We start from the raw sequence: 27,249 nt of genomic DNA, 5'->3' as shown, positions 1-27,249 counted from the left end.
ATGTATGTGTGTATGTGTGTGTGTGAGAGAGAGAGAGAGAAACAGAGAGAGAAACAGAGAGAGAGAGAGAACAATGCCTACTCCTTTGTTTCTGAGTTCTTCAATCTGCCAAGAGATCAGATCCCCTTATCTCTTATTTTCTTTCCTCCTTCCTTCTTGACTCAAAGAGTCAGGACAAGGGAGGATTTGTCAAGACCCAACTTTGTGCTCACAGAACCACCAACCTACCTACTCAAGGGTCCATGGAATCGTGGAATCACCACCTACCTACTCAAGGGTCCATGGGACCATGGAATCACCACCTACCTACTCAAGGGTTCTTGGAATTATGGAAGACTTGACACTGCCCCCTCCCAGAGTCTGGCTTCTGCCATGTGACAGGACTTCTGGGTCTTCAAAGGAATTCTAGCTGAATCCTCGTGAATTCTGGCTTACCTGGAAATACTTAATTTTCCATGTCATAAAGAAGAGAGGTGCCACAGAAAACCACAAGCAACACATATGGTATAGCCATCTACTCCCATTGCAATACACATTCCTGGAGGGAGGCTTACCAGATTTAGGAAGCTCCCCCAAACTTAGAAGCTTCACAAGGGTCTTTCCACATTATATAAGCAATAAACAATTACTAGCCAAGAGGAAGCTCTTCTATGCAGCTGCCTGCAAGTTAGATAGGGCACTCCAGGAAATGTATGTTTCAGGAGTGGTCAACCATATTGGGGTGAGGCTTTTCAGTGACACAGCTGCCTTCTGAGTCACCTATACTCCTGGAAGTAACCCCAATAAACTCATTGGTTCACCAAGCTAGACTTTGGTGTAATCATTTCTTGGATCTGTCATGGGTCCCCTCGGTGAGGTGAATAGCTGTTGGCTCACCTCTCAGGAAAAGTGACACATCAACCCATCATTCACAATTAATTGGATTTTGGAATACTGGGGACATTGTCCTTGAAAGCAGGTCACCGTTTATATTTGTACTTTTATTAAACTCGGAAAGAAAACTGTGCTTTCCAGAACCTACACTGTCCAGAAGGATCTTGGCATGACCCAGAGGATCATGATAATCTGCCAGCGGTGGCCTGCCAAGGATCTTCAAAATCCGGAAAGTGAGCAACCCACACCTGGAAAACAGGTTGCTGGCTGCAGAGAGCTTTCCAAGCCTGGATCGCGTTTCCACTTGCCGAAGCACAGCCTCCTAATTCCGGCAGCTCATGAACCAGCACGTAGGTCCTCGGTGACGTCAAATCACTCTTTCAACTGAGCGTAATTTCTTTCAATGATGGGCTTGGAGCAGGTTCAGGGACAGTGGTTTTTTTTTTTTTTTTTTTTTTTAATGAATCACAAACATGCACATCAGATTTAGTGTTATGACTGTGGTGCACGGAGTGTCACTGTTAATTCTTGCTAAGCGCTGACAGTAGGATCAACCCCCAAACAGCACAGGCAAATACAACCATGCCAGCCCCGGGGGGCGTGGAGACTGCATAATTACAGGCAAAGCACAGCAGTCATTATCATCGCCAGTGCATCTCGACCAGGGCGTTGGCACCACTGAGCCACAGAGCCAACTGGTTAGCCTGCCAGCTCAGGTGGGAGGAGCCAGCCCCTTCTTTCCAGCAGAAGGCAAGGAAGAATCCTCAAAAGCTGGGCAGAAGCAGAGTGCCCATTCCTCAGCCCCGAGGACTGCAGTCCACTGTAATCCAGCTTTCTTGGAAGGCTGCTCAGGATGGGCAGGAAGGGTGGAGGAGGAGGGCTGTTTGGACTATATGCCAGATTTTGCTAAATGCTGAACAGTTGAAGATCACCTCAGTCTTTCTCTCTCTTCAACGGCAGGGAGTCAGTATCGCTGGACCAAGTACCTGGTCACTGTATGTCCCAGGATTGCCTGGAGGGAGCAGGAAGTTAGAAAGGTAAGGCAGCCACAACACAGCTGTCCTTGTGACAATCAAAATGCTTCATACAACCACACCTGGATTTCTAAACTACCTTCTCAACAGAAGACTAGAAGAAAAGTGAACTCCTGTGCTCTGCTGAACTCTCTTGGACTCTTTGGCTGGATTCTCAGCTTAACCTAAGGTTCAGTCACAGCAAGTGACTGAAATAAGAGTAAGGAAAATTAAGAGGGATTGAAGACAGCAGCTTCAGACCTAGACAGCACAAAGGTGGAATTTATATCTTTCGACGCAATGTTTTCTGACCTGAAAAATGAGGGGTCAATACCTTCCCCATTAGTACCTTCCCCGAGTATCTGCCCCCCATCTCCACTTCACAGCCTTAGTCTTCCAAACAACAGCCCAAGGTGGTGTTACTATCATCCACCTGACAGATGAGGAAACTGACACAAGTTGCTGTCCTTTCTGGTTCTGAAGCCATTGGTGACCCCTACCCTAGGTGCACATGGAGCTCGCTGGGGAGCTTTCTGAAGTCTACATTCCTAGGACAGACATATCAATGTGTGTGTGTGTGTGTGTGTGTGTGTGTGTGTGTGTGTGTGTGTGCACATATTTATGTTACTAGAAATTAAATGCTGGGCTAGGCAAGGCTATATCCCCAGTCTCAGTCATCTTTTTTACTTTTTTACAAGGTCTCACTAAGTTGTCCAGCTTGACGCTGATAATTCTCTTGCCTTATCTTCCTAAACCCCGAAGTTATCAAGAGTCACAGGCCGGTGTCAGGTCAGCTCATTTTACATTTATTTATCATCCATTGTGGAGGGTTGCAAAGTGTGCATGCCATAGCACCCGTGTGGACATCAGAGGACAACTTTCAGGTGTTGTCCACTCTTTCTACCATGAGAATCCTTGGGATCAAACTCCATTCAAAGCAGCAGGGACCTCTACCCACTGAGCACCTCCCCTGCTCGCATTCCCACCTTTGGAAGCTCCCTGACCCCAGTGGCTCCAACATGAAGCCAAGGTTTTGAACCCAAGTACTATAGCACTTTACTCCTCCCTCCTTTCCCTTCCTCTTCCTTCTTTCCTTCCGTTTTTCCTACACTTGATCTTAGCCAAAAAGCCGAGACGCAATTCCTTCCTTCTTTCCTTTTTTCTTGCCTTTCTTCCTACCTTCCTTCCTTCCAACAAATATCTATTGAGTGCCTAAGAAATGCCAGGCTGTAGGCAGTTGGTGACTAAGCTTCTTCCTTTTCTGAACTACAGGGGGGTTCTCAGGAGTGTCAGGGTTGGGAGATGGGGGTTCTTCACAGTCACCCAGAGCGATGGAGTGGTGACTGTACAGGGCTGAGCTTTGCAGAGAGGCCAGAGTCGAATTAGACATTGGGGTACAATCTGGGAGTCTAAGCAATCTCTTAGCTCTGCTCAGAGTCCAGAGAGGGTAGACAGTGGTGGTATCTGCTTCACATGGGGACATTTTATTCCTAAAATGACTTCTGTCTCTTTGAGGGGGAAAAGATCAAAAGTCGTTCTGGCCATCCATAAGCAAGGGGCAACTGCTCCCGACATCCATCCAGTGTTGGTGTGGGCTTCTCTGGACCAGAAGAGTCCCTATCTCCATGATCAGGGCTCCCTAGTTCTAATTCTAGAACCTGCCCCCTCTCTCATGAAAGCCAGGGGACAGCACTGCAGCCCAACTGTTTTCTAACTGAAGGCTGTAGTGGGCACACTTCTTACAAATCCCACTGAAAGGAATGTCTAGCCTTTGTGTTAAGTGAGATTGGGTGCATTTTTTTTTCCCATAACCAGCAGAAAATGTCTTATCTTTAAGATGCAGCATTTAGGGAAAACATTAACCCCTTACTAACCAGACTCAGAGAAAAGTGGCCACTTGTTTTCTTATGTGTGTGTGTGTAAGGGGGGAAGGGTGTGAGGGGGGGGGGTGTTCGAGGCACAGGCACAAATGCCGTGGGGCACATATGGAGCTAAGCAGACAGTTTCAGGTACAGGTTCTCACCGATCTGGTTTTCAGGAAGGATCACTCTGATTTTTCTGCTTAGGTACTGCAGGCTTGCTGGCACTCTAGTGGGAAGCTTACAGGTGACTCTCCTGTCTCCACCTCCCACCTCATGGTGGGAATGGCTAGACTACAGATGAGCTTTGGACATGTTCTGAGGGAGGGAGACCAGACCAGGCTTGCGCAGCAAATACTTTTACCCATAGAGCCAGCTCCCTGCCCCCAACAAGTGTTCTTTCAAAGAAATGAACTGACAGGGGACCGCAGCATCCACCCCCTGTAAGTGAGGCCTCAACAAATGTCTACTTATTCTTTAAATAAATCCAAGTGAAGCCGTATGTTTTATAAACCCCTGTCCTTCACATGGCACCAACACAGTTGGTGTTGTCTTGGCGGCCCACTCACCTTGACTTGTGCAGAGGAAGAGTGTGATCCTATGTTGAGGGCTACATCTCTTCACTCTTGCAGAGCTCCAGAGCTTGGGCCTTGTGCTTTGTGCTATGTGTCAAACCCAGGACACGTAGCTGGGGTGCCTATTTAACAAAGCAGTTCTCCCAGCATCCTTCAGTTCTTAAATGTTCCAGGGCTTGGCTAGCATACCCCACCACATACCCTGAACTCTCCACCCTTCTCCCAGAGGCTTTTCCCTGTATAATCCAGATATTTTGGTTACCTCCTGATTTTATACCTTTGTCCTCCTGGTTGCTGTATTTGGTTTCCCTCTCTCCCTTCCCCTCCCCCTCTCCCTACATGGTTCAGGGTAGTGACCACTCTGGACTCTCCCAGATGTGTCTGCCTCCTATGCTCTCCCTTAAATCCATAATAAGCTTTCTCCACCATATCTAAGAGTGGTCATGTCCTTTCATTTCCTTCTTTATTTCTTTTTTTTTTTTTTTCATTCAGTTTACTCCTCTTTATTCCTCTTTTGCTCCAAAGTCCCTGCTGTGGTGCTAGCTCAGGAGCCAGCCGGTCCATGCCCACATCTGAATTCTCGAACTTTCCCCAAGCTCGTTCCTCTTCCTTCCTAGTTCTGATCCAAGCCAGAAAAGTCCAAATGGGAACAAAAGCAGGGACAGAAGAAATTGTAGAATCCCCTAATATATTATAAGAGCGTGTAAAAATCAGAATAAAGAGATCACTGGGCAGTGGAGATGGCTCAGCCAGGAAAAGTGCCTGTCCCAGGAGCATGGGGACCTGAATTCAGATCTCTAGCACTCACATCAAAGCCAGGCACGGTGGCACTTGACTGTAACGCCAGATCTGGAGGCTGAGGAACACGGGCAGATATTAGCAGCTTGCCACTCACCAATCTAACCAACCAGAGAGCTCCGAGTTCACTGAACTGTCTCAAGAACTAAGAAGGAAGGAGGCAGAAGAAGATGGCAGATGGCAGCCTCCAACCTCCACGTGCATGTGGGCATACACGTGGACACACCTTTGTGCACGTGTGCCCGTGAAAGACAGACAGAAAGGAAAGAAGGAAGGGAACAAACAAAGAGTAAAGAGGTCCAAATGAAAAGGAATCTAAGCGCTTATGTGATTGGCGAAAGAGTGAACTCAAAAGCAAGAAAAGCCAAACATACTTTGGCTCCTCTTGGTTGACCCAGAAACTTGAGGTTGCCTAAATTCATTTCTGCACAAGCAAGGTGTCATAGATAATAATTTGTTTCCTTTTGTTGACATCATCAAGGTTTTTTCTTTTTCTTTTTCTTTTTTTTTTTATCTTTCCCAGAAACAGGTTACAAGCCAAGAGCTCTGGGAAAGCTTTCTACCTCCTTCGAAAACCTTCACCTCTCTATCCTCCCCCATTTCCATGACACAATTCCAGAGGAGGAGTCCCCGGGATTCCAAGTTGGAAAGAACAGCTGCCCAGCCATGATCAATGTATAATGAGGCCTGTACACCCTCCACCCCTGTCCTTTCTTCTCTTCCTCCATGAGAAGGGCCCCACTCCAACCTTACCATGTGCTCCACCTGCGTCCATTTAAACAAGTCTAGGGGGAGGTAAGAATAAGAGAAAACCTTTGCAAAAAAGACTTGATCTAGTGTGGAGTGTCATGCCTACACTCCAAGCACTGGGGAGGCTGAGGCAGGAGAAGAGCAAGTTTGAGGCCAGCCTGGGCTGGAAAGCCAGCTCTCAAACATGAGACTTAGAAGCAGCAGACAAGAGCTGGCTTCGAAACGCAATTTTCTACATGATGTAACCCAGTCTCCTCCAGCCTGACTTTAGAGTTTGAATCAACAAACTCCAAAGATCACTGGCTAAGTGAATACCACCAGTCACTGGCACTGGGGCGTAGCTCCTTCTCTGAGAGGAGAAAACCCACCCCATCCTCTGGGTCATCTTTGTTGAAGCTCTTAGCAAAATGAATCTGTGATCAAAATATCACACAGATGTCGCAGAAAGGAGAACCGGAGGCCACAGCCAACATTGTCACACTGTGTGGCACTGGATAAAACCCACTCAATTCTCTGTCTACCACCCTACCTTTAACATAATCAATCAAACCATAACACTATGACAGGCCAGGCTAGTGTCCTCCTTGATGTCCTGAAATGGTGCCCTTCCTGTCCTGGGTAGACCAGCATGTCTCAGCCCTCCAGGATCACCTGTAGATGAAAGGAATAGGAAAGTTTGTGAGATCAAGCAGGGTAGACCAACTGTTTTCCCAAGCTCTGTGAGCCACAGAGTAGACCTCACAGAAGAAAGGCCCCTAGATACTGATTCCAAGAGACCCTGGTAAAATAAATCCCTCTGGCTTCCCTTCCCTCCCCCCCCCACCGGCCACCCCCCTCCCCGCCCCAAAGGCTAATTGTCAAACTAATGGAAGGTTCTAGATTCTTGGAGAAAGCCAGAAAGGAGCCTGAGGTAAGTGTCACACCCAGTGATCCTTGAGCAACAGATCCAGAAGAGTTGTTTACTGCTGTCCCACCAGCAGTGAACTGCCTTGGGCTATCACTCACGAGGGAAGCCCTCTCTGACCCCATGAGAGCTACAAAACAAACTCAAAGCCACAGTCTCCTCGCCAGTCTTCTAGGCTCTTCCTGAGTCCTGTTTCTGGCTCCCACAGGAGCTCTGAAATGAGGTGGCCAGAAAGACCAGTGAGGTGGGGTAAGGGACCTTTTTTCATGCTTATTAAAAATCTTTTGTGTGCAGCAGACTAAATCCAGCTTATTGGACCTGCTTGGCCAGCACTTATCTTCTTCAGCCCTCATGAGCTGAAGCACTTTCATTCGTGCCTGAGACCAAAGACCCTCCTCAGCCTTTGGCTGGCTTTGGGCTTCCTTTATGAGGCCATCATAATTAGATAGTGGCCGACCTTGTGGCCCTAAGTGCCTCCTCCTTCTCTCCACAGCCCTGCCGTGCCTCAAAGGACTCACACCTAGTGCCAGACTGGAAGATCAGTCTGGAAGGAAAGCCAGTTGTCAAACAAATCATCGTTCCGGGAACACAAAGCCACAGGGACCCTCAGGGTGCTGCTGCCACTCAGACAGGCAGCATCAGAGAGTCTTGTCTCCTGTGTGTCACCAAAGTCCTAAGTTTGAAGACAGAAAGCTGGCTGCTGGCCAGCAACTGTAGCAGACACTTTATCTAAACAAAGGGAGAGGCCAAAGAGTGGAAGAGGGAGTGGGTGGACTCTGCGTGGGTGGTTTCGTGTTGCTTTTTTTTTTTTTTTTTTTTTTTTTTTTGATAGCCTTGTGTCTCTGTCTCTCTATCTCTCTCTCTCTCCTCCTCCTCCTCCTCCTCCTCCTCCTCCTCCTCCTCCTCCTCCTCCTCCTCCTCCTTCTCCTCCTCCTCTTCCTTTCCTCCCTCTTGTTCTTCTAATCTATTCAGTTATGTAGTATTCAACAACCAGGCGCTTGCCAAAACCTGGCAGTGATACCCACCCAGCCATTTCCAGTCCAAACGGCTCCTGTCAACTTTTACGACCCTGCGCTAAAACTCCAGGCACGTCTCTTATTTACCCAGGCTGTCTGGCCTTCCATTTTTCACGTGTGTGTTACCCCTGCAGTTGCTTCAACTTCCCTCTGGCTCTTAAAATGCCAGTAAACGCCCAGTCCAATTTAAGCTGGGAGGTGTGGAGTACTTCATCTCTTCGGGCGCCTGCACTGCTTAATGTCATTTTGTCTTGTTCGGCTTGAGACCCAAAGGAAGAGGAAGACTACTGCATTGTGAAAATTGTTCTCATTTGCTGGAAACCGTTGTTACTAATAATAGCCTCACCCATCAAAGAGCTGGCATGGCCTCTGCCTACAGGGGTGGGGTGCACACATACCTGACTCAAAGGGGATACAGCTGGTCTAGGTCAGTGGGTGAGGGCCACAGCCATAGCCACTCCATGTCTTGGAACTGTGCTTATGTTCTGGCCTTTCATTCATCTGTTAATCTTTTACGCAAATAGTGTATGTGCATGAGCCAGCATCTCTCTCTCTCTCTCTCTCTCTCTCTCTCTCTCTCTCTCTCTCTCTCTCTCCCTCTCTCCCTCTCTCCCTCTCTCCCTCTCTCCCTCTCCCTCATGTGTGTGTGTGCATGTGTGTGTGTGTGTGTTGTGTTGTGTCTTTGAAATCATCCCAGCAAAGGGGGGGGGGGAGGTTCATGGTTGAGCCTGACCCAGTGCAATGCAGAATATATTATTTCTTTCAGAGTGTGGCTAGCAGATCTACACATGAATCACAGATCAAACACGGCCAGCAGAAACAATGACAGGAAGCATAGCCAGAATGAATCAATTCCTTCATCCTGCTATACCAAAAAATTAAAGCGGAGCACTCCTGGGGTTTTTAACCCAGATAAGACTTCAGCCATGGCCGTGTTTCCCGTGTTCCCGCATTGCTCCTTTTGGCCCCCTTTTTCTGTGGATAAAACGGGGAATATGAAGTGAGCAGGGTCAGGTTCTTTTGGTCCATCTGGATTTTTTTTTAATGACATGTCTCTGTTTCTTGCCCCCAGCATGTACATGTGTGCGCACACACACGCAAACACACACACACACACACATCACACACACATCACACATTTTACCTTTCTCCCAGAACCAAACAGGATGTAGGTTTTACAATTTCTTCCAGCAGAGTGGAAAGGGAAAACAGCAGAAAGGAAGAGTCTTTCAGGATATCAGCTCCTAAAAGGAAAAAGAAAAATCTCAAAGCAAAGAAAGTTCTAGTTCCCAGCTTGACATTCATTCTCCATCTGCAAGGGTGGATACAGCCCCTTCATTCTCGAAGATCTGTTTAAATATGTAGGTGGTCTGGCTCTAGTCAGCTGGGTTTTATGTCGGCATTGACCCCAGACTGACCCCAGCCCTGAGGATCCTCATCATCCTGCTGGCAGAGAGCTGGAGGGTGGAGCTGGTTTGTGAAAGGGGCCAGCCCTCCTCCAGCCTACTGATGGGCCACTAAGGCCACCCTGTCGGGCTGGTCAGCTGCAGCCATGTCCTCTCCTGACCTCTGCTCTAATCCCGAGGACGCCCTTTATTTAGACACCACAGTCCAGCCTGATCTTCAAGTCCCGGCTTGACTGGCTGGAGTCAAGCCAGGCATGGCCACAGGCTGGCTCCAGAGGGCTCTCCCAAGGAGGCCACAGCAGACTGGGGAGGCAGGCCAGGCCCAGAAGGCTCTGGCAGAATAGACCAGAGAGTCCATGCAGGTCTGACTTGCAGACTGAGTTAGAACTCCAGTAGTGATCCTGCCACTGACTCTGGCTGTTGTGTAACCATCTCTGATCCCCTAGTGCCTCCAGCATCTAGATCAGTACTCCTCAGCCTTCCTAATACTGTGACCCTTTAATACAGCTCCTTGTGTTGTGATGATCCCCCCCCCACCATAAAACTATTTTCATTGCTACTTCATAACTGTAATTTTGCTACTGTTAGGAACCCTAATGTAAATATCTATGTTCCAATGGTCTTAGACGATCACTGTGAACGGGTTGTTCGCCCCCTCCCCTCCCTCAAAGAGGCTGTGACCCAATACTTAAGAACCACTCATCTAGAGAGAAGGAAGGCTATGTGACGCTAGCTTTGGACTACTCAGTAATGATGCAGTCTTGAACCAAGGTAGCCACCTTAAATAGAAAGAAGCAAGAATAGCACCATCACCAGGAGTCTCCAAAGAAAGCCCTGTCATCTTGACCCGAAGAACCTAACTGCAGCTCCTGTTTCCAGCTGTCACTGTGTAGTCACTTGCCATGGCTCACTAAGGGCCACTGGGAAGGTCCAGGAAATGGCACCAGGTACTGGGGCTGGAACCGTCCTGTATATTAGGTTCTTCCCAACAAGCTAGTAAAGGAATGCACTGGCAGGCCTTGCCCTAGTCTCACTGGTTAAAAATGGAGATTCCATGAAAATGAGCATCTTATTCAAAGTCACCTGATGGCAGAGCTGGGACTAGAATAGAGGTCACCAAAGCCTAGTACTGTCCCCTCTCCATGAGTTGAGCCACCATGCCCAAGGCCATCGAAACCCCTCTGAAGAATTCTAATCAGAGGAAGGAAGGGTTTAGCTATACACATCGAAGAGCTTGGCCAGATCTCTCAAGAACCTGCAGGACAAAGGCACCCCCTGCACCACTCCTGGCCCTGGGGTGAGGCTTACATTTGAACAAACATTGAGGTCCATGAACACACCACCTGGAGTTACAGCTCTCCTCCCAAAGGAAATGGAGTTGAAGACATACCTTCTTTCTCAGTAACTCGCTTCAGAGCCCTGTTGGGTCTCCCAGGCCCTCATATTCCTCTAAGGTGCCATGAGAGGGACTAGGAAGAAGGCACCACCCATGAGGAGCTGTGGGACCACAAATCTGTATAGAAATGCTCATGGTAAGGGGGCCATTGTTCCACACTCCTCCAGCAGGCAGGTGGCCTCAAGAAGTCCCTTAACATTGGGGAAGCTTGCCAGAAGTACCACACAGAGGACACAGCCTGGAAATTCCAACTCTAATCTGTTACCTTGTGAGCCCTGGGAGGAAAGACTGGGGTACTGACTTTTCATGCTGTCCAGAGAGCCTAGGGCAGCCACAGAATACAAAACTTCAGCTCTCTCTTTCTCTCTCTCTCTCTCTCTGTGTGTGTGTGTGCGCGCGCACACACTCACGCATCCCCCCACCCCCTCCATCTTTCTCTTTGTTTCTGTCTCTGACACCCCTCTCTCTTTTTGACACCCTTTTAGTTTCTCTCTCTCACTCTCTCTGCCATTTGCACTCCATTAACTTCCTCCCCCTTCTGTAAGCTGCTCCCTGGCCTCTCCTGGGAGCACAGACTCTATAGATTACAGGTGTGAGAGTCCCACCCCAAGCTCTACTTCCCTAGCAACTCCTACTGACGTCAGGCGGTACTAAAGCAAAAAAAGCAGTGAAGATTTCCTCACCCTTGCCAAGAGCCTTCAGTCTGATGAGGGGTAACCCTTTAGTGTACTCTGTGCCACAATAGAGAGCTCAGCCTACCACAGCGTGGAGTGTGGGGTGACCATACAGATAAGAATGAACAATCATAGGACCCCACCACCATAAGCCTGGGCCAGGGAGGCTCACCTAAGGGGTTCAAACATTCTTCAGAGGGCAGTGAGGAGCTATGGAAGGGTTTTGAGATCCAACTTTATTTTTGAGAGTTTGTCATGGCTGTATAGTAGGAAGATTCGAGAACGGCAGAGAGCTGAACGCGGTGACCTTTTAGGTCTTTCAGCACCGCCCCCAACCCCACCCCAGGGGGAGTTCAGAAAGTCACCAGGCAAAACAAGGATCACCTTGGGGCACCAAGAAGAAAGCAAAGACTGGCCATTCCCCAGGGGTGGACCCATTTGGCAGTAAGCAGAGGGCTTCCCTGTGTATTCTGTGCACTTGGGTCCTGTACTACCAGACCCCAAGGCTCCCTGACAGTGCTGCCCTCTCCATATCACTTACAACAGAGAAGCCACAAGAAGTCCCTTTATTCCTTAGGATAAGTGTAGTTGGGCCTCTTCCTCAGCTTAGTCCTTCTGTTCTCCTCCCCCAGTTGGCCGGTCAGCCATGGTGAGGAATATTCTGTCCCTGTCAGTAGCCGGAGAGGCTTGATTGTAACCACCCTAAATTCTTCCTCACAGGCCCTCCGCTGGGCCTTTCTACAAGTCTGCTGACAGGCTGGTAGGTGGCAGGCCGAGCTGAGGCCTGAGGTAGGGCGGGGGGGGGGGGGTCTGCATTAGAATGCTGCCCCACGCCGCCAGCTTTTCTCCAGTGTGTCTGGGCCATTCTTGCCAAGCACTGTGTGTAGAGCTGCAGGGGACAGAACAGGACAAGGTGCCCAGAACCAAGAGTCCCGGAAGACAAGGACAATTTGTCAGCGTTCTGGGAACCACTGGAGGCCACAGGGTCCAGGGTTTACCCAGGCTGCCTATAGCGGTAAGAAAAGGTTTCCTGACTCCCTGGAGGGGCCCTGACCAACAGCCTAGCCCTTCATGCCCCCACTTGTCTGACTACTTCTTCCGTAATTTCCAAAAACCAAGAGCAGAAGCCAGCTTCTCTGTTCTCTGCTTGCTTCTTTGCTTCTATGCTGGGGATTGAACCCAGGGCCTCATATCTGCTAGGCAAGTGCTTCCTTCACCCCTCAGCCACAAGGTAACCCCAAGGAGGCAGTTTCAATTCTTTTCTTTGTCAATCCACAGTCACAGAGACCAGACCAACCAGTGAGGAATAGCAACAGGGTAAGGGGCAGGATCAGAGTCAGGGTCTCTAGGAGTCAGCTACAAGTTTTTCAGGGTCCTGCCTCTTCCGAGTTCACAGTCTAACCAGGGATGTAGATAGTATTATCAGGACCACCCATCATGCAATCAGATATTGCATCTAAGTGCTTGGCTAGGCTTAGTAACAGAAGAGAATACGGGAGATCAGAGCACCTGCCTCGCCCGCGGTGCATTAATTCACTGAAGTCTCAGCAGAGCTCCCAGGTAGGTGCCAGCTCCATTTTCAAGATCAAGAAGGCTTGGGAGCCCAGAAAGATTGAGTAATTCCTCCAAGGTCACACAGGTGGAAGAGTGATGTGTGCCAAGTGGCCGGACTCCAGAGTTTTGTGTTCTTAACCACTAGACCAGACAAAAGGAATGAGAGGTAGCTCTTAGTGTTTTCAGCTGCATCCAGAAATGCTGGGCAGCATAAAACCCTAGGTCTAGTAGACTCACAGACCTCATCAATGGCCTTGAGCGACTCTTGTGCCCTTTCTAAGCCTTAGTTTCCTCACCAAGTAAAACGGAGATAAAATGGAGAGAGCAACTTCTTTCTTCTCAGGCTGCTGGGAAAAAAAACAAAGAAGCCCAGGGGTGTGAGGGTCCCCATCCAAGAACCACACAGAGCAGATACTTATCTGTGGCCCACGGGGCGCCATTTCCATAGACTCCTCCACCCACCCTTTTATTTAACTAGGAGCAAAGGAAGCAGATGAGGTTGTGGGATCTGGTGTGGCAGTTAGGAGGGTGGGATCTTCAGGAAGGGCTTATGAAAAGGGCTGGTGCTTATCAGCAAGAGAAGAGGCAGTTCCCAGAGCATCTCTTCCAGACTCTTCACCCTAGCTTCACCCCACCCAATCCAGTACTCCTGAACCTTATGCAAGGCACCAATCAGCACTGCCTGTCCTAGGAATGGTCCAAGGTTCCAGGGGTGGTCCAGGGCTCCTCAGCCCTAGTACCAAAGGACCAGAGACCCCACTTAGTTGTTGTCAAAAAAAAAAACCCACCAGAATTTGAAAGTGAAGGTGAGGGGCCAGGCCCTCAGAGTGAAGGGGAGAGGAGAAGGCTCCACCCACACCCACCTCTTAGCAGCCACTGAGCCTGCCTGGAGTTCTCTCCCTACAGGAAAGCATCCCACAGCCGACAACCCCTGCAGGGAGATTTGTAGATGGCTCCCTAATGTGATTGAGGGCCCTGCCTGGCTGGCAGCCACCAGCCTCACATGCAATTAGGGAAAAATAATGTGTAAAGGAGAGCTGAATCTTGCACTGCGAGCTGAATCCTGTGCTGGGCTGCAGCAGGCAGATGGACAGAAGCCAGCCCTGTCCCTTGATTCAGTCCACCCACCTCGCTACTTCCCACCTACACCCTCCCACACAACTGAGGGACACAGGACCTCTGTCACTTCAATCTGGCCTCTCCCTCCCTCCCCTGCCCTTTCTGGTCTGCAAGGGTGACACAGGATCTTGTTCCGAAGCTGAGGCTGCTCAAACTAGCAGCCATCCTCCTGCCTCAGCCCCCTGAGTACTAGCATTACAGGCACCAGTCATCATTTCTCACTCTGGTCAAAATTATCAGTCGGAAATATCTGCTTCAATCCTCATCTCTCTTTCATTACACTTTGACAAAACCTGCTTCCAGCTCACACACATGTAGTAGCCACACAGGCTCACCCAGGTCAAAGTTTACCTCCCTCTCTTTGCATGTTCTGTGTAATGTCAAGACCATTACCAAATTGAGCATCACACATTTTCTTTCAAACCTCCAGTTCCAATTGCCTACTGGTGGGTATCAGATAACCCAAAACTTAATAGTTTAAAGCAATGACATTTCTTTTGCTTGCTAATGCCAAATTGTCTTCGGGAGTTTGCTCGAGACAGCTGCGTTCTGCTTCGTCTGATATCACCTGGGGCAACGGGAGGTTGAAGCCAAAGGCCTCTGAGTTCCCTCTCAGCTGTCGGGTATCACACCAGCTATTGGTCAGGATCTTGGCTGCAGATGGAATCAGGCACACACACACTCATACAAGGCCTTTAGGTGTGGCCTTGGGTATTCTTCCCGGCGTGACAACCAACAGGTATCCAGAATGAATGCACCAAGAAGACAAAGCAGAAGCTCTGCTTCCCTATATGACTAAACATCAGCTGTCATACAGTGTCATTAGGTCACAATCATCACTGGCCCAGTGATTTCCATCACGCTCTCACAGACAGCTCAGTAAAGCAATGTTGTATGTGGCTCAGGAAGAGGTTCTGGGTTTGGTCCCACATTCATTAAAAAACAAAACAACAACAAAACACTGAACAAAGCTGTCCAATCAGAAGAAGACCACACAGGATAGGATGTATCAAAGCAGTTCTCATCACATATAGAAACAACTCCCTTCAGAAAATTTATCTACTGCATTATCTAGAAGATTATAATGAGACTATATGACCCATGAGGACAGGTGCCATCCATTACTACAAAGAATCAAATGTTTATAAAAGGACATGAAGAAGGAGGATGAGGCATGAGAAAGGGAGACAGAGTCACTTCATTACCAAAATATACAGATAGTTTGGCTGGAGATGAAAGTCAGTTGGTAGAGTTGTCAGAGTCCCCAGGTTCAGTCACCATCAGCACAGAAATCGGACGTGGTGATAAACACCTGCAGGCTTACCACCGGGGAAGTAGAAAAAGAGGCGGAAGAAGTTCAAGGTCATCCTTGGTTACACAGTAAGTTCAAAGCTAGCCTGGCAAATGTAAAACTCTGACAAAAAAAAAACCAAACAGACAAAAGAAAGCAAAACAGCTCTTTTGGAACTGGAAGTGGCTAAGGGCTCTTCTAGTCAACTTTTATTCTCTGCAGAAGAGGTAATTAAAGTTTGCGTGTGCACACACTATCCCAGGCCTCAGAGTCAAGTCAGTAATGCCCCCCTCTTCTCCCCAGAGTCAGGGAGGGACACTACTTTACACATACCCCAGTCCTCAGATATAATGCCATCCAGGCATTTAAAGAGAATCAGTATGTCTTCTGACTTGGCCTTCTAAGACATGCTCCTTGGCTTTGGTACTTTAGATACCTGTGTAGACTCAACCAGGGCCTGCTGCTTCGGGTCTGCCTTTCATGCCCTCTGGCTTGCTGCTAGACCTCCACGTATCAGCTTGTCTTGGGGTACTTTGGCTATCAGATCCCTACTCCCACCCCAACCACAGTTACCCTGTCTCAGACAGTAGAGAGTCATGGAAAGAAAGCTGTCGGGGGACATAACAGGTCTCAGGCCAAAGAAACACCGACTCATATTGGTGTAACCCCAGGGCATGGGGCATTCTGGCAGGATGAAAGAGAATATCCTCTCTGAGGGACCCAGCAGTTCCATGGAGCTTCTCCAAAATGGTGGCCGTTCCTCTCTGCTTCACCCTCCTTCAGCCTCTGGGGCCTCAAGAATAGCAGCACCCAACCTAGAGTGTCCCAGATTCCAAACGGCATAAATTGAGGGAGAGGACTCCTTTAGCCCTGGCCCAGAGGGCAGCAAAGCCCACAGCCTTCTCTGCCATGGTCTTCCTCTGGAGCAGGCAGAAAAAACCTCAACAATCTTCTTCCTTGGCCTACCATACAGATCTCCTTAATGTCATTCAACTACCATCCCAGATTTTCTGTAGCCACCAAACAGTCCAGCCAAGTCTCTGGCTACTAACTAGGAAATCCAAAACCTATGACTTAAAGTAATCAGTTTTCTTCCCTTTCATCATGATGGGGTCTTAAGATTTAGAGTGGGCCTTGGTAGGGTGAGCCCTCAGCAAATTCAGTGTGAGACTAATTAGGGTCACATGTCACCAATTGTCTAAAAGGTGCCCAGAAAATCCAAAATGGCTCCTCTCCTGTGTGCCTAGTGTCTAGGCAGAGGAGCCTGAGAGGTTGGCTCAACCAGGCGTCTAGGTTTCCATGGGGCATACATGTGTGTTCCCTGTGGGTCTCTCAAGTAGTGCAGTTAAACTTCTGACATGGAGACAGACCATGGGCTCTGAGAGACCAAAGCAGAAACTACATGGCTTTAAAAAGGCTAATCAAGGGTCTGGTAAGAAGGAATAGCGTGTTGAGAGCTCATACTACTCTTACAGAAGACCCAAATTCAATTGCCAAAACCACATCAAGTGGCTCAAAACGGCCTGTAACTCCAATTCTAAGAGACTCCTACACTTCTGGCCTCAGTAGGTGCTTACACAGATGTGCACCTCCCCCTCCCCCAACACATACACACAGAATTTAAAAATAAAAATTTGAAGGCTGGGGGTGGGGGTGGGGGGATGGCTGAGTCAGTAAAGAACTCACCTTACAAGTCCAAGGGCCTAAGTCTGATCACCAGAATCTTCATTTACAAAGTTCCTCACTAATGTGTGCTCATAACCCCAGCACTGGAGAGGTGGAGATAGGCTGGCACGCACAGTAGGCCATTGAGCAACTCTGTCTCAAAAGAACTAACGTGGCCCACTCCTGAGGAATAACACCCAAAGTTGTTTTGTGTTCTCTCTCTCTCTCTCTCTCTCTCTCTCTCTCTCTCTCTCTCACACACACACACACACACACACACACACACACACACACACACACACACACACGTGTGCGCGCGCACGCGGGGTCCAGCTTCCTGGCAGGTCTGGTTACCTCTCAGGCAGTAATCCCATGACTCACCACTCCAGACTGAGCAGGTTGTGGATTCATTTGTGTTGAAGTCCCATCCTCCAGGACCTTAGAATGTGACTGCATTTGCAGACCGGGCTTTTATAAGGGACAATGGAGTGAAAACAGGGCCATGAGGGTAGATCATAATCTGATTAGTTTCCCTGTACAAAGGGAACTTGGATACACAGACACCAAGAGGCTGTGTGCCCAGAGGAAAGACCATGTAAGGACCCATTAAGAAGGCAGCCAACTGCAAACCAAGAGGTCCGAGAGCCAACCTTACTGACACTTCGCTCATACACCACTGGGAATGGAAGAGTCATTGTTTAGCTACTTGGAGAGCTAGGCGGATATGCCAGCCACTCACAAGGTGAAGTGGCATAGAGTGAGGAGGCAGGGTTCAGGCCAGCAGTGGACAGGTTTTCATCAGGCTCCTTGGAGAGAAAAGCAGCTATGGTCAAAGCATATGGCAGCCTGCTTGGCCTTGCCACACCCACCAAGGGTTGAGTGAAGGTTGGGGAGGCTTGATATATTGGAGGCATGCTTGAAGGGATGGGTGACGGATGCAGGTCTGAGGCTCAGCATCCAGAGCATCTAGGCATCAGCTGGAATAACAGCTATTTGCCACAGTAAACCATAGTGGTCTCCTCTATAGCATCTCTTCTTGGCAATTTCTACAGTGTCCTGTGTAGTTCTGGCCTGTTTCTCCCAGTTTTGTGTGAGATGATGACTTCCATTCTAGTACAAAGCAGTCACCCACGAGAGGTGAGAGCCACAGCATGAGTGTGTCAGGTATGGGACAAGACATAGATGGAGGTGATTGTGACTGTCATCCTTCTGGGTAGTGACACTCCCCAGATGAGGCAGCTGTGCTTACCCTGGGCTCTGCCCATCTATTCTACCCTGTTCCGGTCAAGCTCCAGTATGACAATCATGCCTTTAAGGTTTTCTGCTCCTATATAAACAAGCAGGTGCTGGGGACTCCCTCAGGACAGTCCCCAAGCTGCAGCCCTGGTCTTGTCCTTCCCAGAAGCCACCCACTTAACCAGAGTGTATTGAACTACTCCGAGGTTAGGGGAAGAGGGCTCTTTCAGGGATAGGGTGGCCCAGGGCCATCTCTACTGCTCACTAGGGAGAGCCAGTTGGCAAAGGATGAAGTTTCTGCTCACACCATGTTCTCCGGAGTGTGATGGGCCCCCAGGGAACAGAAATGGAAGAAGGGCCAACCGTGAAGCTGAAAAGCTGAGGCTCCAGGTTCCTGAACTCCGACAAAAGTCTGCTCAGCAGAGCTTTAAGGCAGAGACTAGATGCTTCTGGTTTGTGCCACTGAATAAGGTCAAACTAGGCCCAAGAGATGAGGCAGTAGATTCAAGGTCACACGGCCACTAAGACTTAGAAGCCAGGTTCACTGCCAGCCTTACTCTATGTGATTTCTAGATTAGCATCTGTTCTATGCTGGGCATCCAGGATCATGAGGTATGGCAGTGGGGCAGTGGGGATGGTACAGTGTAGAAATGTGTGTGTGTGTGTGTGTGTGTGTGTGTGTGTGTGACTTTAGAGTACACGGGTAAGAACTCACACAACACGTCAGTGTTTTCAAAATTCATATGAAGCTGAGCATGGTGAACTCAGATCAAAATGCCAGCACTTAGAAGGTAGAGGGAACAGAACCCTGAGTTTGAAGTTACCCTGGACTATAGAAAAAATTCCAGGCCAGCCTTGGGTATATAATGAGTAATGAGTCTGTCTGTCTGTCTGTCTGTCTGTCTCTCTCTCTCTCTCTCTCTCTCTCTCTCTCTCTCTCTCCTCCCCTCCCCTCCCCTCCCCTCCCTTCCCTTCCTCTCCTCTCCTCCTCCCTCTTCTCTCCTCCCCCCTCCTTTTTCTCCTCCCTGCCCCTCTCTCACACACACAAACAAAAGCTCTGGGAATGTAGGTCAACTAGTGGAGTGCTTGCCTAGCGTGAGTGAGGCTTTGGCTTCAATCCCCAGCACTACATAAACTGGATGTGCTGGTCTACTTACAATCTCAGCCCTCAGAAGCAGAGCCAGAAAGATCAGAAGTTCAAGGTCATCCCTACTTATATGTTTAAGGCTAGCCTGGGCTATATACCCTGTTTCAAAACATACAATCAAAGTAAAACTAAAAATTCACATGCAGTTCCTGGCACATGCAGACCGCACTATGGAAAACATGCCCTAATTATTATAATAAAGCAAAGCAATTCCATCCTCACTGACTCTATCCCACCACCAGCCAGGGAAAAGCCTGACAAAGCTCCCAACAGCAGCTGCATGGTGAATACTCTGGCCCCTGTGAGTTCCGCTCCTCTGCTGCCCTTTTTCACCGTGGAAGGTCCAGCATCATGCCCAGCAAGTGTCTTCCTGTACAAATGTGGTATCAAGGACCAAACTGGTGATGCAGTTTGTTTGATGCATGCTACAGGGTGATTCAGGATTCACCTACTTTCCTTCCCTACTCCTGGGTTTTGCCCAACCCAGTTCTTATTACTATCTCACAAGTTACACCCGTTGGGTGGGCTTTGGCTGTAACAGTGACAAGAAGGCTATTATCTGTCTCTTTTTCTAAGTCAGAAATTGCTACAAACCCAAATGCTAAAAAGAACTGTTTGTGAGCTCACAAGAGCTGGGGGTCAGGACTATTGGAGTCTCTGAACTAGATGCTTGCCTCTCCAAGCTTCCCACAGGCTGCAAGCAGAGCCCTTGTCTGGCACTATAGTACTCTTGGGTGATCTCACTGGGGCACAGGAACCATTTGGCAGTACATTTGTGGCTACATACAATGAAGTGTATCTTTTTTTTTTTTTTTTTTTTTTTTTTTTTTTTTTTTTTTTTGGACAAGGCTCAAGCTGCCCTTGGACTTAGTCTTTAGCCCAAGCTGGTCTCTGCCTTCTGAGCTGAAATCACAGGTATGCACTCCCAAGCCCCCCTGTTGCAATTCGCCTTTCTGATGAGCTGCAGTGTAAGGAGTTTGGACACGTGGTGATTGTCACACAACCCACCCCGCTGTGAAGAACTAGCTGGTTAGCATCATCCCTTTCTCTCACCACCCCCTTCTATTTCCCTTCCCTCTAGCTCGCCCTTGAACTTCATATGTACAGCTCACACTGTGGTTTCCCTCACGGGCATATTGTACTTACGATTCATTCAGGTGTGTCCAAGAATAGCAAGCTGGCTAGCCTTTCCGTTATATGCATATACCACGAATCCTATGTTCAGTAACATGCTGACGAGCATTTGGGCTGTTTCCAGTTTGAGGCTCTGTAAGACAAGGTCTCACTATGTAGTCCAGGTTAATTTTACACATGTGACATTTGTCCTGCCTCAGTTTCCTAAGGGCTGGGTTTGTAAGCATGAGCCACCACATCCAGAGCATGAACATTCTCATTCTAGGCTCTCTCTCTCTCTCTCTCTCTCTCTCTCTCTCTCACTCTCTCTCTCTCCAAAATGCTGGAGGTTACCTGAGAGTGGAATAGCCCGAACTTATGGTGCATACATGTGTGCTTTAATAGATGCTATCAAGCTGTGTTGCCAAGTGGCCATCCTGTTTCATAGCCTCACCAGCACTGTGCAATTATTCTTGCTTCTCACTGGTGTCAGCACAAGGCATTGTGTCTTCTTTCTCTTAGTCGTTCTACTGGATTTGAAGTAGTGTCTCCATACGATTTCACCTTGGGCCATTTTTCAGTTCTAGAAGTATGGTTAATCTGAATAGCATTGAGAATGGCTCTATGCCTGTGTGTTTGTAACGAGGCATTTGAAATCTCCACCGGGGAAAGCTGATTTGGAATTCGAATGAACACTATCTGCCAATTCCTGCAGCCGCCAATGGGGCCTCTCTCAGCATAGCCCTTCCCAGCCTTTCCTTTTGTATGATGTCATCCAGGGAAAGTGAGGTTCGTGCACAGGAGACACCAGCACAATCGAGGAAATGCACTGGCTTTGTCCCTTGCCCTCATAGAGGGCCCCTCCCTGTTCATGGAGTCTGAATCAACACAGTTCATATCTAGGAATGGCAGAGACTACTCTGTGCCCATCTCCCAGTGGCCTTCATGGCATGCACCAGCCTTCCAGAGCCACGTGCACACTTTATGCATGCACATTGCTTTCTTTCTTTGAAGGGGTTCCCAGTCTCCAATTTGGGTTATCAGAAACAGATTGGTAGCTGACCCCACCCCATCCCCCAACACCCACACATTCATTCTAGATCGTGGTAGTCACAGAGTCTCTGAATTCTCCAAAGATGATGTGAGAGTCTGACTATATATGCCCAGCCTTTTCTGCAGGCTAGACATGAGCTTGTGGGTCATTGCTGGCTCAAAGGGTGGGAGTAGATGTGTCATGTTCTGGGACAACTTGTAGAAGGTGTTGGCAAAGGGAAAAGGACCCTTTTGGTTGCCTGTTGGCAAGAGCGCATGGTGATGGTGAAAGCTGGAAGAACCTTACTAGGATGTGAGATTGCCAGAAATCAGGGCAGGAGAAGTCTGGATCAGCCACAAAGATAGAAGCACCACACCAACCTGAATGGCTTCCATAGATTGTGCCTATGAGAGAGAAAGAAATCTATCTTCCCCTTCTTTTCTCCAGCACTACTTTTTTGGTAAGTAGCCTTGAAGATAAGCCATAAAGATACTGCCCTCTGACATTTATGCCCTGAAGAGTCCACCTGCCATTTCTGAGACTAAGTCTGGAGGGAGTATGTCACAGATGGCACTACTATGAAAAGATTTCTGTAGACCACTCACACCTTCATGTGCTGAGGATGAAAAGAAGCCCAGGCCCTGTGCATGACAGCTAAATGAGGGAGGGGTCATGCAGAGGAGTCATAGACACATCATGGCATGTGTGTGGAGGTTAAAGGACAACTTGCAAGAGCTGGATCACTGTTTCTACCATATAGATCCCAGAGACTGAACTCAAGCCATCAAGTTTGGTAGCAAGTATCTTAACCTGCTGAGCCGTCTCCCTAGTCTGTTAACATTTAAAAATTTTAAAAAGTGCTCCAGTGTGTGTGTTAGTCAGTTTTCTGTCACTATAACAACTATCTAACAAAGTTTAAAAAGAAAAGGTTTGCAGGTTCTAGTCCATGGTAGGTCAGCCCTGTTGCTTTGTGTCTTAGGGAGCACAGCATGACATGGCTATCAGACCTAGGTGCAGTCAACAAAATTATTCCCCTCATGGCTGGGAAAAAGAGATGCTCCACCCCTTTGATGGCACAGCCCCCAGTGACCTAAGGACTTCCTATGAGACCTACCCCTTATAGAGTCCACCATCTCCCAGTAGTACCACCCTAGGGAACAAGCCTCTAACTTATGGGCCTTTAGAAGTCATTCCAGAGTCAACTACAAATCAGTAGTGACACACACTTGTAATCCCAGAACTTTGGAGACTTAGACAAAAGAGTCATGAACTAGATGCCAGGTTTGTCTACATAACAAGATCCAGGGAAGCCTGGCCTACAAAAGAAAACCTTGTCAAAAAAAAAAAAAAAAAAAAAAAAAAAAAAAAAAAAAAAAAAAAAAGCCAGAAGTCATGCTTCCAGCATTCAGGAGGTAGTAGAAGCAGACATATCTCTCAATTCCTGGCTAGCCCAGACTACATAGCAAGTTCTAGAAGAGTTGGGCCTACATAGAGAGACACTGTCTTACCAAGAAAAAAAAAGCAGAGAGAAGAACCAAACTATAACACTGGACAAAAGTGCTGGAGCCAGTTCCCACAGACCAAAACCCTCACTGCCTGTTCCCCTGGAAGAGCCTGAATCTGTGTGGAGACCACAGTGACCATTCATGCTGAGATCATACTAAGGACCACCAGGGAAGGGAGTTGTCCCAAAATCTGCTCTAAGACAGCCCTGGGCACACAGCAGGTACGAAATCTCCAACATGAAATTAGAAGTAATTGAGGCAGACCCTACTCACGTTCTATTGAATGTGGCCTGTCTAAGACAGATCATTCAGCCAATACAACAACCACCAACATGACCAGGACAGACCAAACAACAAAAGTCAATGTACCTAGGGCCTAGGCCATGCTTAGTTGGTAGATGGATTGCCTAGCATGCAAACAGCCCCGGGTAGTGTGTACCTGCAATCCTAGCACTTGAGAGGCAGAAGTGGGAGGATCAAGGCCATCCTGGACTAATGAATAAGATTAAGGCCAGCCTGGGATACAGGATACTCTATTAAGGGAAAAAAATGGGAAAAAAAATCCATATACACATTAAACAGCATTTCCTGGCTTTTCCTTCAGGCACATTATAGTTTTCTTTGGCCAAAACATTACAAAACTAAAGATGCCCAGGAACTGATGAGATGGCTCAGCAGGTAAGAGAGCTTACTGAACAGGTATAAGGACCTGAATTTAAATCCTCAGCACCCCCACAAACAGAAAAGAAGAGGAAGAGGAGAAAGATGTTGTCCAGGGGGACCAGATTCAATCCAAAAAGAAACGAGAAGCCTCAAGGTCACAATCTTCATCTCATAGTTAAAAGTAGCACCTACCCACTTCCCACCTTCTGCACCTACCCACACCCCAGGCAAAGATTATGGTAAGTTTCAAGCCAACAACAGTATGGAGTACAGCAGCCCATATATGCAGGTCAGAGAACAGCTTGTAGGAGTAGGTTCTCTCCTTCTTTCATATGGGTCTTGGGGGTCAAACTAGATCATCAGGCTTGGTAGCATGAACCTTTATCCATTGAGCCTGAGGATACCAGCTTGAGGATCAAAACTTTGAGGCTAGCCTAGGATACGCAATAAGATCCTATCTCAAAACAAACAGAAAAATAAATAACCAAGGGTTATGTGTGATGGTGCATGACTGTAATTCCAGCCCTCAAGAGGTGAATGTGGAGGGATCAGAAACTTAGCTACTTAGTGAGCTTAAGGGCGATCTGAGCATGAGACCAACAAAACAAAAAAGAATCAAAGGAACACACCCCCCCAAAAAGTCTGTGCCCCAAAATATACTTGCATAAGAATATTTGTAAATATTATAACAGTAGGAAATTGGAACACACTAAAATGTTGACTCAAAACAGAGAAGCAAATTGCGGTCCAGCCATGTGATGGAATACTATTCAGCAATGTAGAGGGGTGTGCTGCTTCCAAGACTTAACAGCAGCCTGAAGAAATCTCAGACAAAGCAAAGAGGGTGGGGGAGCACACTTTGTAAGCTACTAGAAAATTAAAAAAGAAATGAAACTAGCCTATGATAATAAAAATCAGAATATGAGCTGCCAGGGCAGACTGACTAGAAAGGGGATGAGGAAATTTCTTTTGAAGGGGGGTGGAGGGTAGGGGTGGGGTGGTGAGTGCTCTGGTGGAGGTTACTTTCAGTACCCCCTACACTTGCTTAGCCGCATCAAACTGCGCGCCTTCTTTGCATTTCAATGTATGGAAATTAGGGTTTAATTAAAAATTAAATTAAAACGAATTGTAGGCAAGGCTTATGCCAGGAGCTAAAGATACAGTTGCAGAGGGCAGACAGAGCCCTGTCCAGAGGGAGCTGCCATCTGGCCTCAGAGCTAATAAATGGCAAAACTAGAGACGAACTGAGATTACCCGCTCTCCCAAGTCAGCTCCAGCTTTGTTTAGCCTTCCTGGTGATGGCACACCTCAGAGCACCATGGGAGTTCCAGGGAAATGACTGTGACCTGCACCAGAAGCCACTGGTCCTTTTTCACAGTGCTCACAGCACAACCTGCCAGCAAGGCCAGGAGACAGGTAGGGATCTGTCTTTGCTACTGTCGGAGGTGGAACTTCTTACCCACCCTCTTTTCTTCTTAGGACTGTTGGCTAACCTGCTTCACAACACAAGTAACTACTTACTAATTTCTCGAGAAGGGGAAATAGCAAATACGCAAAAGCAGAAAAGAGGTACATACCAACTATGCAGATCCAGAAACACCAAACTAGCAAAGGAGTTTTGTTTTTTCCTACATTTTGGGACAGTTAAGACAAGGCTTAACCATGCTGGGATTTGAGAAGCTGGCTTCCAGGGATGTGGTTTTCTGATCACTGTTTACTGTACTTGTACTGGAGTCTTCGGAGTATCACTAGGCCCCAGTGTCAGCAAGAAGTTATCTGGTAATTTAACAGTCATTTAAGCATTTGCTGCTCTAGTCCTTAAGACATTAGAAGCTAAAGAGCAAGGAAAGTCCATCCCACTAAAACCATCATCATCTATATAGCAAAAAGATTCCCATCCTTAGGCCTAGGTCTCCTAATCCTGGATACATCTCAAGGGTCCAGAAAAAACGTTCTAGTGATTCACCAATTACAATTCTTTCCAACTTGTAGCATTTAGCAACTAAGGTCACTCAGCTAACAGTACCTATGGTCAACACTACTATCCCTCTGTTTCACATGGGGAAACTGAGTCTGTGAGACAGAGACAGGCAATAGACAGATCAAGACAAGAGACAATATCTTCTAAGCTTCTCACGAGAAGCTGGGTTTTGCCTATGACCTTCCTGGATGGTGAAACTGCCCAAGAGCTATGACAGGCAGCTTCTGAAAGGGCCCAATGACCCCTACCTACTTCCTGGTATTCAGCCTTTATAGTCCCCTACCCCACCTCCTCTAAGGCTAGACTGGCTAAAGAACTTGCTTTGTAGAAATGGCTGGAGAGTACTTGGGCTCTGAGATGGCTGGCATTCATTGTCAATTCCTGAGGATCTAGAATCAGCCAGGAGGTACGTCTTCAGGCACACCTTTGGGGCTCATGAGGAATTATATAATTTAGGTTAATTGAGGCATGGAAGACCCACACTAAAAGTGGTCAGCACCATAGCTTGGGTGTGGGTCCTGGTCTGTACAAAAGGACAAAGCTAAACACAAGCATTCATCACTGGCAACCTATGGAGAGACCTACCAGGCAAGGATCAAGACATGCCAGTAGTGGTGTTAATGAGTTTGGAAGCAAACTTTCTGGGGCCTCCTGCCAACAGCCCCATGAGGTACCAGAGAGCCACCCTAGAAGGACATGTGTTGAAGACTCCCACCAGCACCCTTAGAAGCAGCCATCTTGGAAGCAGGTCCTTCAGACACTTGAAGTGACCTCAGCTCTCTGTGGCCTCAGGCAGCTTCTCATCTGCAATCCTTGAGAGACCCTGAATCACAACTTCCCAGTCTCTCCAGTCTGCATTCACACTCCTCCAACTATAACGTCATCAATGTTTATTATTTTAAGTTGCTAAGTTTGGTAATAGTTTATCACCAAACACACAACTCGCCTGGCTTGTCGCTACTGCCTTCACACTATTGCAATAAGCGATAGCCTTTCTCTCAGCTGACCCTCATTTTTCGGCCCCTCCCAATTTACCCAGCTCCCCCTCTGACAGCTTTTCATTCTTCGACCCCATTTTTCTTTTCTCATTTTCCTTTCTTCATCTCTTCTCTTTTCCCTAAAAAGTGAGTCAAAGTTAGTCCTCCTACAGGGAGAACATTGAGAAACTGCAGTTGTGTCAGTGGGGGGTGGGAGGGGGCAGGGAGGGCCCGGCAACACTTAAGGCTCTTCCACAGTGTACCAGTCACCTTGGCTGCCTAGAATATATTCCCCGTGCCTTTTGCGTGACTGCCTTTGTTTTCAGCACACCCTAAATTGCCTCTGTGCCAAATGCTGAATGTGACCAGAAATGACACAAGATGAATAACGTGGCATATAATTATCACCACATTTCAGATGAGGGCAATATGCATTTTTCTCAAAGCCGAAGGGATGCAATTTTATTTTGTAACACAAAAATGCTCCATTTGGGGGTCAGTTTTCAAGCAGCCCTTCATTCTGAAGCAATTTCATGTGAATAAAAGCATTTGTATTCGTGCGCTGCGTAAATGTGCATTATCCCAGCCCCAACTCCTGGTATATACTTGCTCACGTGATCCCAGTTCCTCTAGGTGAGGCAGCCCCAAGTCAGAATAGGAGAAGGTAAATTCAACATTGCTTTTAAATTTGGCCCATGCCT

At 47.9% G+C, this 27,249-nt stretch overlaps 1 long non-coding RNA gene across 2 annotated transcripts; it reads right to left on the bottom strand.

The window, feature by feature from the left end:
* Nucleotides 1-972: 972 nt before the first annotated feature.
* On the bottom strand, nucleotides 973-20,864 carry LOC117695204 (uncharacterized). Of its 2 annotated transcripts, XR_013105822.1 has the most exons (4): nucleotides 20,423-20,864; nucleotides 8,933-9,032; nucleotides 6,398-6,519; nucleotides 973-1,885 (listed from the first exon to the last, which is right to left on the bottom strand). It is a non-coding gene; the product is annotated as an uncharacterized LOC117695204 (long non-coding RNA). The 2 variants fall into 2 exon arrangements; XR_004604585.2 differs by lacking the exon at nucleotides 20,423-20,864 and having other exon boundaries at nucleotides 8,933-9,304.
* Between the last annotated feature and the right edge of the window lie 6,385 nt (nucleotides 20,865-27,249).

The sequence above is a fragment of the Arvicanthis niloticus genome, chromosome X (assembly GCF_011762505.2).
Source record: "Arvicanthis niloticus isolate mArvNil1 chromosome X, mArvNil1.pat.X, whole genome shotgun sequence".
Lineage (NCBI taxonomy): Eukaryota > Metazoa > Chordata > Mammalia > Rodentia > Muridae > Arvicanthis > Arvicanthis niloticus.
This window is presented reverse-complemented; position numbering and strand designations above follow the sequence as displayed.